Below are 13361 nucleotides of genomic sequence, written 5' to 3'. Positions count from 1 at the left end.
CAAGAGAAAAGGATGCGTAGAGACAGTGCTTTCCTCAGCCCTCTCATACACAGAGAGCCCTTTTCTGAGAGACGAGGTGATAGGGGTAGAAAAAGTGAAGAATCAAGATGGACTTGGTTTCCTGTGGAGCTGAGCTGCCGTCGACAGCTTGGAGACCTTAGTTTCCTAGTCTTCAAAACACTGATAAATAACGCATCACAGCGACAGTCTATGGGTTAAGTGAAATCATCTTACATGCATGTTTGACAGTTCCTAACACAGCATGGACATTTAACAAGTGTGAGTTCTTTTCCCTTTCTGTTTCTCTTTGGGAATAGTTTAAGGATTATATCGTCATTCAACAAATACTTATTAAATGTTTGGTCTCTATACATGCTGTTCCAGACTTGGGGGATGTAGCAGTAAATAAGAATGAATCCCTGTAAAATTACCACATAAATATGAGTTGCATTATTAGAAAGATTTCTAGAGCAACCAGTACCACATAATTCTACCTGTCCCAAGAGCTGGTTAAGGTTTGGGTACAGAGAAAGATCAAAATCGATTTGGGGAATGGTGCTATAGAAGTGAAAAGTTGTTCTGCTTAAGCACAGGAAGGTTATTATGGGGAACATCCCCTTCAGAATTATCCCACAATGCAGTAACTGCAGAAACTGCCAGGCATGCTGAATAAATTAGAAGAAATTAAAATCTATCACAGATAAATCTTCTGGCACTGTTTAGGATGTATGTACAATGTCACAAGAGAGTGTTATTCTCACCCTAAGAAACAAAACAAGCCAGAGAATCTACAGCATCTTTTTTTTTTTTTCCAAATTAACTAAATTCCAAGAAAAGACAAGCTCTTCATCAGAGAGAAGAGATACCCAGCTGCTTGTCTCATTGACAGAGTGGAGGTGGTGGGGGATGGAACATAGTTGGGGCTAAAGCGAAGCCAGCTGAAATTTTAACTGGCTGGGATGACAGATTAATATTCTGAGAAACCCCAGGCACAGAGTGAGATTGAATTCACCTGCCAAACATTTCCAACCAGTCTTCCCTGAGTGCTCCAAGATAATATTCCAAAGCCTCAGGTTAGGGCGGGCGCTCTGAGAGAGGTCTGCGGTGAGGTGGAAGTGCCTCCTCCAGGTACAAAGCAGCCACCCCCCAGAGGCAAGAAGCAGGACAAGAGAATTACAAGGAATTTACCAGAGGCCTTACAGGTTCCCAGACACCAAACTCTTGAGAGAATGCAAGACAGCTGAGAGAAATACAAGGCATTTCAAGGCTTCACAGGGTGGCGCTGCCTTCCGAAGGTTTGGGTAGGCCAGCAGGGAAGAAAAAGTCTCCTAAGCCACAAAAACACAGGGAGTGGTCTAGAAAAACAAAGGGCACCCCATAGCAACCTGTAAAACTTACATTCAAACTGTAAAATCAAGTTTTTACACAGTTTGGAAAGCTCTTAACTGAGTTATAATCCTTCAAAAGATCTCCAGAGCTGTGGCAGGCCCCAGGCATAAATTTTGTGGAAGAGAAGCTCCCCAGCCACCCTCAAAACACTTCACACGTGCAGTGGGTAAACTTAATTGAAGTTAAGCTGCTACAAAGTCCAGACTCAGTTCACTGACAGACTGCCGTGACTTCGTTCTTCGCTCTAAAAGCCTGACAGAAAGAAAAATGTTTTTTTTTCTGGAAGTAAATATTGTTTGCTTCAGTCTGTTTTTGATATAAAATGTCTGCCATGGGACCAAAAATTATAAGATATATCAAGAATCAAAAAAATGTGGTCTATGGTCAATAAAGGAACCAGTCAAAGCAGAACCAGAGAGAGCCCAGATAATGACCTGTCAGACCGGGACTTGAAAATATCTAGGATAAAAATAATAAAGGACCTAATAGAAAAGGTATGCAACAGCAGCTGAGTGATTAGAGTAGAAAAACAGAAGTGATTTTTTAAATTGAATGGAAAACTAGAAATGCAAAATACAGTATTCAAAATGAAGAATTCAATGTAAGGCTTTAAAATTAAAATGAATACAGCAGAGAAAAGAATCAGTGAACCTGAAGATAGATGAATATAAAGTCACCAAAGTGAGACTCAACAACAAGAATTTAAAAAAATAAATAAACCATTTGAAATCTGTGAGACAATAATAGGAAAAGTTCTAACACGTATGTAATTAAAGTCCCAGAAACAAAAGAAAGAGAATAATGCAGAAAAAAATATTGTAAAGTAAAATGGCAAGAACTTTTCAAAATTGGTGAAGGACATCAACCCACAGATTCAAAAAGTCAACCCCAAGTAGCATAAATATGAAGAAAACTAAACTTAGGCATAAGCAAAAAATGTAAAACCAATCTAAAAAGAACATTGCAAATGGACCCAAAGCAAATACCAAATGAATAACAGCTACCTTCTCATCAGAAACAGTGGAGACCAAAAAACAGTGGAACAATAACTGTGAAGTGTTGAAAAAAAAGCTGTCAATCTAGTATTCTATATCCAATGAGAATGTTTTTCAAAAAAGAAGGCAAAGTGACATGTATTTTTACTCACACAAAGTTAAAAAGGATTAATCTTATACAAAAAAGATGTTTCCTTCAAACTGATAGAACACTAAAATAAATGAAATTCTATACTTATAGGAAAAAATAAATAGGGTAAATATCTGAGTAAATATAAGTCATTTTTTGTTAGCATCTTGAAATAGGCTATTAACAGTTTAAAATATAAATAATGACAAGATACTGTATGTAACATATACAGAGAAAATATATAAGATAATTTGAGACAAAGAGCAGAAGAGTGAAAGGAAATATATAGTAGTCAGTTTTTTTTAACATTAATTAAAAAGAATAATTTTATTTCAAGGTTAACTGTTATAATTTAAAATCTATGTTATAATATCTAAAGCAACCAGTAAAATAAATCAAAAAACACATACCCAAACAAAGAAATCAATACAGATGTGTGCTTCTGGCCAAAATAGAGTAATAAGATAGGATTTCCCTTCCATTTTGAAGCAATTAAAGAACAGACAAATCATATGAAACAGTTTTTAGACAACAGCAATCAGGCAATAAAGGAGAGTGATCCTTGAGACAGAAGGAACAAATTGTTCTCTACGATTGTTCAGCTGAAGACGTGGAGAAAATCCCCAACCTACTGTACAGGAGAGTGTACAGTACTGTACAAGGCAGACCTCCAAGGAGGGCTTACAGTGATCAAGACAATGTTGCTTTTGGCTTAAGGACAGACAAATAGATCCATAGAACAGAACAGAGTCCAGAAATTAACTCATGCCTATATAGATAATTGATTTTGACAAAGTCAACTAAGTGCAGAAAGGTTGGACTTTTTCACAAATGATGCAGGAACTATTGGCCTGGTACATGCGGGAGAAACTTGACCTTTGATCTAGATCTTATACCACATTCAAAAACTAATTCAAATATGAATTATAGAACAAAATTATTAGTCCCAGGCTGCTGAGCTTTCTAGTTCATTCATTAAACAAATTTTTACTGAGTGTTTAAGATGTCTTTTATTATATATAAGACAAAATACAAGAAGGAGGAGGAGGGGGAGGAAAGAAAGGAAGAGGAGCAGGAGAAAGAAGATGAAGATGAAGACAAGAAGAAATAAGTTAGGCACATGGTGCCAGGTCCCATATTTGATATATACACATTTATAATCACCATAACCACATCACATGGTAAATATTACTATCCCCATTTTACAGAAGAGGAACCAGAGAGCCTAGGCAATTTAAGGCAACACAAGTAGTAATGGGGAGAGGTGGGGTTCAAGTCCAGGTCTAACTTGCCTCCTAGCTTCTTGCTTTCGCTCCTACACTACACCGACTCCCAGGGCAGCCTAGCAAGGGAGGTGGCTGACAAAGAAATGCAGTGTAAAGTGCTAAGCGCTATCATAGAGATCAATATTAATATTTGAAATTAACTCTCCCTGGTGGAGTGCTGGAAGTTTCTGGGAAGAGGTGTCATCTGACTCAGATATTATTATGGACTAGGAGCTCACCACCTGGAGCCCCGAAGGGCATGCTTGGAAGCCTGTGAGATGGCCTTGAGTGTATTGAGAATAACAAGGAGCTAGGTTGTCTGGGAATACATGCGCTTCTAGGGTTCTTAAATTGCCAGGGAATAAGGGTGGGTAGGTCATTTGGGGACTAGATTGAGAAATGCTGTGAACGTTAAACTAAGAAGTTTACATTTAATTTGGTGGCTGTGGGGAGTCATTGAGATGCTTGCTTGATGACACTCTAAGATGATTTTGACAAGGCATGGAGCCTAGAGCAAAGTAGAGGGATTACAAGGGAGAAGACCTGTTAGGGATCTATTGCAATAACCCACCTGAGAGCGAGAGCCAAAAATGAGGCGGTATTAGCAGAAATGAAACAATACAATGAAGTGGACAAAATTTAGGACGTGAACTTGACAACACTTCATCAAAACTCAGATAAATTTAGATGGAAAGACTGCTCCCAGCCCCAGGCTCAGGTGACCGCAGATGAGGGAGAACACAGGAAAGGGAGAAAAAAGGTTGGAGTGGGAGATCGTCCATTGAAAAAGCTGGACCTCCTCTTCTGTTTACTCGCCGGGCTATAAACATGCTTGCTCCTTGTCCAGTGTTCCAATTTCAGTCTGTGGCACTAACGTTTTTTATTTTTAACTAAAAACTCAATTCCGAGTTACAATAAGGCTTCTATTGCCCTTCAGGCCTCCAGGAAGATACTCTTACCTCCTGGTCCCTTACCTGTGACCTATTCCCGCCAAAAGAAGATCACCTTTGCCTTTCTACTCACCTTTCACCTTTAATTAGGTTTTCCCTGCTTGCAGTTAAATCCAAACATTGCACAGCCAGGGTCGGTATCCATCAAATTAGTTTTCCTCCCTCCATGCTCACGGCTGGACCACACTTTGTGCCCCAGCCCCTTGATGTTTGGAGTGTTCATATGACCAGGTCTGGCCCATGAAACGTGGAAGTGATGGATCCCACTGCCGGGTTTAACCTAGAAAACTACACAACCCACTCCTCTCATTTTCCGCAGCTCACAGCTGCATGTCAGCTTCCAAGGTGACCTTGGAAGCCACATGTTGAAGAGGCCAGCGCTTCCATAAGCCTGGAGGACACAAGGAGCAGAGCCTTCTCTCTCCCAGCCCACCTCCCTGCTACTTACATCAGCTAGAAGTAAATTTCTATTAGCCGCTGAGATTTCGGGGTTTATCTGTTAACTAAAACATCAGTGTTGCAACTCACTGAATAATGGCGCTGTCTCCCTTTGTGATACAGTCCAGGTCTGTGAGTGACCAACAACAGCTTTGCAAATGCCATTGACCTAGAAACTAAAGTTGATTCATACACACACACACGGCAACCTCTGCAGTCTCTTGGTCGGAGAATCTAGGTCCACAAGCTACTCAGGGAACAGAGCTCCCACCGGCAAACTCTTCGGGGGCTGAGATCTAGACTGAGGCCGGTGTCCTCCCTGGGGACCTGCTTTGGGGGCTGAGAAGGAGCAACCGTGGAGGCCAGAACACCCACCTGGAGGTTTAGAAACATCACTTTGATTAGACCTTGCACAACCTGCATCTTCTAGTACGTCTTCTCATTCTACTGGGGTTGTTTCTTCTATTTTTGGCCAACAAGGGAGAAATATGTCACAAAGCCCCAACATATAAAAATGACAGAAACCATAACTAAGGTGGCTCAAACTCTCAGCTGGAAAGAGACTCAGATCAGTGGCCCTTGTTCTTTTATTCTTCCTCTTTATTTTTTAAATAAATTTTATTGAAATACGATAGACATTGAAAAACAGTGCATAAGAGAAACCTTTGGCTCTTAAGTACACAGCTCAAGGGATTTTCACAAACTGGACACCCCTGTAAAAACAAGGATCCAAGGAGAAGAGCATTCCCAGTGACCCCGAACCCCTCCTGCTCCCTTCCCATCTCATTTCCCCGGAGGGATCCACTCTCCTGACTTCCCACAGCATAAATGCAGCTTGTCTGTTTCTGAACTTTACATAAATGGAAGCATTCAGGGTGTATTCTTCTGTCTCTGGCTTCTTCTGTCCAACATTGCGTTGGTATGGCTCCTCCATTCCTTGGTGTTCCAACACCCGCTTGCTGTTCTTGGTGCACAGTATTTCATCAAATGAATACGCCATATTTGCACATCCATTCTAGAGTCAGTGAGTCACTTGGATAGGTTCTAGTTTGGGATGTTGTAAATAGAGCTGTTGTAAATATTCTTGTACATATCTTTTGGTGAGCATATGCAAGCATTTTTCTGTTAGCAAGCTACCTAGGAGTGGAATCTGGGGACATGCGCTATGCATTTGTTTAGTTTCCATAGGTATGATGAAACAGTTGTCCATGGTAGTTATACCAATTCCATGGTCTTTGTAATCAATGCCCTGCAAATGGCCAGAGGATCAGGAAAATGGTGAAATTAATTGAGGGGCCTATTGAATCTGAGACCCTGTGAAACAGCCAAGGAGACTTCAGGGACACTGTGGCTCGAGAGAAAGGTGTAGGCTGCGTGCAGGTGAGAGGAGAAGTCACGGGGTCGGCTGGAAACCCCCAGAGAAAGTGTGTGTCATAGGAAACTCACCAGGAGAGTCAGGACTGGGACCCGGTGCTGAGGAGAAGGATAGAGGAAGAGGGGCTGGAGCTGGGGGAGGCTAAGATACACCTCCCTCCCCAACAGCCAGCAGGGAGTCACATGGGAGAGCTGGGTTCACTCCGTGCACTTTGGAAACTGACAGGGTCTTTTAAGGAGATTGATTATTTTGCATTCCCTGAAATTTACTTCGAGCAAAACCTTCTCCAGACTGTGCACTTACTCTGGCTTCATTATTAATTCCCCTGCTTCTTGCCTGCACATTCAGTATAGGAAAGGGTGATCCACAGAGAAAAAAAAAATCGCTTCTGGCACTTTACATTTTAAAAATAATTCAAATACTGCATTTGATTGGAGTTGAGTCCAGTGTTCCCCATGACAGCTTGACTTACTACAGAGGGGTTTAACAACTTCATGATGCAGGCAGCTCTAAAACCTACCAGGCCAACATTGTAGGCTGGTTGCTTTCTGACCTTGGTGAATTTCTTTATAACATCGCTGATGAAATCCATTAGTTCAGACACTTAAATGGTACGAATCCTTCAACCTCCAAAAGAGGGTGGCTGCCACCCTTGGGAATCCTGTCTCCCCGGGTGGGGGTGGGGCTAGAATAAGCAGAGAAAGGAGAAGAAGGGATGTGTAATTACAGGGGATGCCTCTAGGCACCACAATGACATTTAAGCCTTTCAAGAATTCAGAGGTTAATGAAATATAGTCCCTTCCCTCAAGGGAGAGGCACTTGACTGAAAGAAAGGCAAACACACTATTAGCTCTGGTACAGTGTAGAAGAGAAGAACATACTAAAATGGAATACCAGCAGCATGTCGTAGAAATACACAGGAGAGACAAGCTTCCTTAGACAGTAAAATTAGCTTGAAAGTGAGTGAAAATATACCAAGAGCAGGAGCCTGATGAAAAAGCGTGAAAAAATGCCACGTGTAAAAATACATACCTGCTGTATCTCAAGAGAACCAGCACTCGTGTGGTGGGAGCAATGGCTCATAACATGTGGTCCCCAAACAGTATCAGCATCCCCTGGGAACTTGTTAGAAATGCAGAATCTCCATGACCCATCTCCGACTCCCTGAATCAGAAGGACTGGGCTGGAGGCCCAGAAACACGTGTTTCAACAAGCCCTCCCGTTGATCCTGAAGCAGGTGGAGTAGGCGCTGTGAGATGAGGCTGGGAAGGCGTGCGGCATCCGGATCAGGGTGAGCTCAGAAGGCACGCTCAGGGACGGGGTGTTACTCTGTAAGCAATGGGGAGCCAGTGTCAGGTTTTGAGCCGGGACTCATGTGATCAGAACTGTGCTTTAGAAAGAAAACTCCAACAGAGGGTGGGTGCTGACCAAAGGAGTACTTGGGGACTTGCGTGTAGGGAGAAAATACTTGCAAGCTATACCTGGAAATCCTGGTGAAAGCGAACACATACTTCAGTCTAAGGAGACGAACGTAAAAGTCACCATTATCTTTGTGAGAGAATAACCCTGAAGGAATCTATGTTCACAGTTAGGCGCTGCAGTGGGAGGTCTCTCTGGTGCTTTTACACCAGCGAGGAAAGAAGCTCACCTTGTAGAATGTCCTCAATATCAAGCATTACTTTAATGGTCTTGCATGTCTTAGCTCGCAAACCTATGCATCAGCCTCGCTCTGAAATTGTTAGAAACTGCCCGACATCATACAGATGGCAAATGTCAGAGGGAGACCTCGGAGAGCTAAGGACTGAGTGACGCATAAAAACAATGAACAAAGAACTACATGTACCCAAGCTTTTCTTTTTCTGCAGCGCCACGCGGCCATCACGAAGCCCGGCTTCAGCTTGTGTGCTCATTTTGACAGCAGCCCATCCCATTCCTTACCTGTAACTTTCTTAGATCCCTTCCACGCAGCCTTCACCCCATTTTCCACACACCCTTCAAGAAGCAGTATGAACGCCCTATCCATTATTCAGCGTGGAAACGGTTTCCTCAGTCTATTGTCATATTGAACTTTAAGATACAGAACTTCTCCCACAGTGAAATCGCCAATGCAGATTTTCATTTTTCACTTGTGTGATGGTACCTTAATGACAGATGGGTGGGACCTTGGAGCTCCTGTGACCCAGTCTCTCTCTCTCTCTCACACACACACACACACACACACACACGTGAGCACATCCATTGTGTGTACATAGAAATCAGGCTCCAGAGAAGGCAAGCAATCACCACAGGCACTCACAGAACTAGAACCCAGTTTCCTTACTCGGAGTTCTGTCTATTTTATATTAATCTGTTTTGTGAAATCTTCTTACATCACCAGATTCTAGAACAGTGACTGACACCCAGTAGGTACTTAGTATTTTCTGATGGAATGAAGTTCTCTTCAATCAATTCTACTCAACACTCTCCAGCCAATTACTTCAATGCATCATCAAGCCTTCCTCTTTCCCCAGCCTTCGGAGCTGAACTGGTGCCCCCTCCCCGCAGCTCACGGAGCCCGTGGTGTCACAGGGTCCCCCACTACCTGATGGCAGAGCAATACTATGGAACCTATCGTACGCCAAATGGGGTAAAGTAAAGAAGGGCTCGCCATTAGTTTATGTGGAAAAAAATATTTAGCTTTTGCAGACCCCAAAATTAACCTACCAGATGATACGAAATACACTTAGTCATGTCCAGTGTTCTGCTAAGCGTAACAGCCCTCGAGCACTCTTAGCTCTTCCTGCTACTTCAGGACACGTCTTGCCAACAGATGCACAAAGTAAATGGCGATGCAGCACGAATGCTCACAGACACAGCGCAAGGCACTGGTTCCAGGGAAGGGGCTTGGGGGAGCCACTGTCACTGCTCAGGGTGAGCTCTGCCTACACAAGGGCTCCCTGCAAAACAAACGCGGGGCGCTATTTTTGCTGATTGCCTTTTCTTGGTAAAAGCAAAAAAATCCTGTTTGGATTTCTTTCAGTTAGGGGCAAAAAAAAAAACATGGACGGTAAATCCTCCCTTAACGTCGTCACTAGATTCTGTGACTAAGCAAAACAATGTCTGATGAGACCCATTGTACCATCGGGTAATGGATATCAACAAGGCTTAGCGCCTCCTGAGAATGACACACAAGGAAGCGACGCGATTCCCGGAGCTCCTGCACTAATGTAGGTCTTTCGAAAACAGATGGCACAGTGCAAACTTTTGAAGAGCAGGGATACCTGTACCTGCTCTTTAAATGATGTTACACCGAAAGGGATGCCATTTCATTTTTCAAATTAAAAAAATAACCCGTGCACTTATTGCTCTGTGGAAGAAAAACAACTATCTCTACTTTGAATAACCACAGGAAATGCGCAAGCATTTCTATTATTTTTGAAAGAAAAGCCATTTTATTAATTACACATGCCTACAGCAAAATATGACAGGCTGTGACCAACCTGTGCCCTGGGACAGGGATTGTACATGGAGAAACCCGTGCTACGTTTGTCAACCTGATCACTTGTAAGTGGATGTTTCTAGCAGGGCTAAAAACTAAGTCTCCTTCAAGGAGATTAAGCATCTTTGTCCACAGGTGTCTAAGCCCTTGTTTACAGGACCATGTTATTTGACCTACCAACACTCATTACATTAACCCATTAATGGGACGTTCAGAAAAATCTTCTCATTTATCCTATTTTCTGGGGAAACTAAAGTCCTTCTCAGATTATAAATCTGTTCTGGATTAAAAGCCTGGAAGTCGATTTGGAGATTTCAGAGTGATTAGAATCTAATAAGCAATACGTTAAGTGACATTTTCTTCTGTGATTCATGACTTCGTAGCATTCTGCATAGTCTTTGGCTTTTTCCTTCTTTGTTCCTTTGTCTCATCCAATCAAATAATACTTCTGAACAGTTAATCATTTGCCGGGCCCCTCGGCTAGAGACTTGTTTGCAGAGACAGCGGAGGCTTCCTCCACCCCCTTCACCCACACATGCATCAATTAGGCCCCAGGTGGCGGGACCTAGGTGAGTGAACCCAGGTGAATATGCCGCCCCTAGGGAGAGGCACCTAGTCTAGACTGAAGAAGTCTGAAGGCTGCTGGAGTGGGGGAAGGGCAGAGAAGTCTAGGTGAACAGGGGAAACGGAGGCATTTAGACAGAGCAACTTGCATGAGCAAAGATCTGAAATCTATGAAGTTAATTCTATGTGGCCTTGAAAAGCGATGCCAAGCCCAGCAGTTGTAGTAATGAAGCCATCTCAGGTGTTTGCAGCAAGAAATGCCTCTCTGTCGCCATGGGCTTGTTCTGCGAGAGCAAGGGGGGGAGGGGAGGCACCCTCTCCCTCAGCACCAACAATGCTCAGAAATGCACACAGCTGCTGGCACAGCGGGGGCTCATTTCTTACTTTATGGATTGTATCATGGCAGCGTTTCCCACAGTGTAGTCTGAAGCCCACATTCATCATCATCGCATGGGCTACTTTTTAAAAAATGTGGTTTCCACCGACCATCATGTATACCTGCTCAGTCAAAATCTCTAGGGGTGCATGTAAGAATATGCATTTTTTTCAAAAGCATCCAGACCAGAATCTGCACACGAGTTTGGGGGTCATTTTCAATAAGGTTAGAGCAGAAATTCTCAATCTTGGGTTAACTCATTTTGGGAAGCTAAAACAAAGCAATACCAAGGCCCCACCCCCATATTTTCTGACTCACATGGCCTTGCGCGGGGTGAACGTTAGCGTGTTTCAAAGCTCCACAGGTGATTCTAATGTGCGGCTAGAGGTTCTCAGGTGAATGGTTTGAAAGTAAAAATAGAGATACAAGCTAATGAAAATTTGCGGAATGTACTAAAAGCAGTGCTTTGAATGGAATTTATGGCATTAGAGCCATTTGTTAGAAAAGGGGTCTCAGATCCGTGATATACGCTTTTGCAATAGGAAACTAGCGAAGAAAGCAGAACAAACCCCGTGCAGGCAGAGAAAAGGAAATGAAAGCAGACCTTAGTGAATTAAGTACAAATGAGTAGACCAAACCAATGACCAGTAAGTAGCCTGTGGTTTGACAAAACCAATAACATTGATAGACTTCTAACTAGACTGACCAAGAAAAAGAGAGAGAAGATGAAAATTACAAATTTCAGAAATGAAAGAGGAAGCATCATCACACACTGCACAACCACGAGCCATAGCAACGTAAGAGAATACTACAGAGAAATCTTCGCCCACAATGTCAACAATTTTGATGATGCGGACAAATTCCTTGAAAGATTTGCCAGAGCTCACTCAAAAAGAAAAAAAGAGGTCAAGATAGCTAATTAGTATTACACTTCTTAAAGAAATTGAATTGATTTTTTTTTTTTAAAGAAAAGGAAAAATCTCCTGGCTCAACTGGCTTCGTTGTGAATTATACTAAATATTTAAGGAAGAAATCATACCAATTCCCCTATTAACATCTTACATTAGTAAGGTACATTCGTTACAATTCATAAATCAATACTGATATATTATTATCAACGGAAGTGCATAATTTATTCAGATTTCTCATTTTTCACCTAAGGTCTCGTTCTGTTCTGGATCCCATCTGGGACACCCCATTACATACGGTCATCATGCCTCCTCACGTTCCTCTTGGATACGACAGTGTCTCAGTCTTGCCTTGTTTTTATGACCTTGACAGTTTTGAGTACAGGCCAGGTATTTTGGGGGATGCCTCTCCATTGGAACTCGTCTGGTATCTTCATGGGGTTATGAGTGTTTGGGTAAAGGGTCATTTTCATCACCTCATCTTGAGAATATATACAATCACCATGATTTTTGACTACTGTTGACCTGGATCACCTGGCTGAAGTACTGTGTATCAGGTGTCTCACCTTTCAAGTTACACCAAGCCCTTCCCTAGCCATACTGTTCACTTTGGGACACATCATGATGTACAGCCCACGCCTAAAAAGTGGGAGTAACACTCCTCTCCTTTAGGAGGAGTATCTACATAGTCCATTTGCAATCCTTCTGCTTGGAAGGTTTGTCCCTTCTCCTGCATTTATTAATTCACCCAATCATTTGTTCACATAAGAATGGATATTTCTTTCATATTTTGGGGTATAATCCAGTATTACCTTCGTTTACTTCGTTGCTCACGCTGTTCCAGTTTGGGCCATTGAGAGGTCTCTCAGCTGGCCCCATGCGCCTTGGAAACACTACCAGCAAGGTGGCATTTTGTTTCGTTTTTGTTTGTGTGGGGTCCCACAGGATGCTCCCAGCTAGAATCTATTTCCTACTTCAGTTGTAGAATCAGCCGTTTCTCCAAAGAGCCCTGCTTTCTTTTATTGGAAAATGGTATTAGAACTCAATATCTGGGTGGTGGGTGGGTAGGGTTTTTTATAGAATACTTAGCTCTAAATATTCATTTACCATAAGACTCAGCAATCCACTCCTAGGTATTTACTCAAGTACTCAAGTGAAATGAAAACCTATATTCATACAAGAGTCTGTATGTGAATGTGTGTAGTGGCTTTTTTTGTAATCACCAAAATCTGATTGGGTTTGCACAAAACCCAAGTATACCTCGCCTAGGCAAATTGCAAAGTGTGCTCAATCCACATATGTTTTTTCTTACTCAGGAATAAAAATGAACCCACTAGTCATTCACAGAACAGGTATGAATCTCAAATGCATTATGCTAGTAAAGCAGCCATATGTACTATTTGATACTATTCATATCAAATTCTTGCAAAAACAGAATGATAGGAACAGATAACAGATCAAAGGGTGCCAAGATCTGGGGGTTGGAGTAATTA

Source organism: Furipterus horrens, unplaced genomic scaffold (assembly GCF_987537825.1).
Source record: "Furipterus horrens unplaced genomic scaffold, mFurHor1.1.pri manual_scaffold_6, whole genome shotgun sequence".
Taxonomy (NCBI): Eukaryota; Metazoa; Chordata; class Mammalia; order Chiroptera; family Furipteridae; genus Furipterus; species Furipterus horrens.
This window is presented reverse-complemented; position numbering follows the sequence as displayed.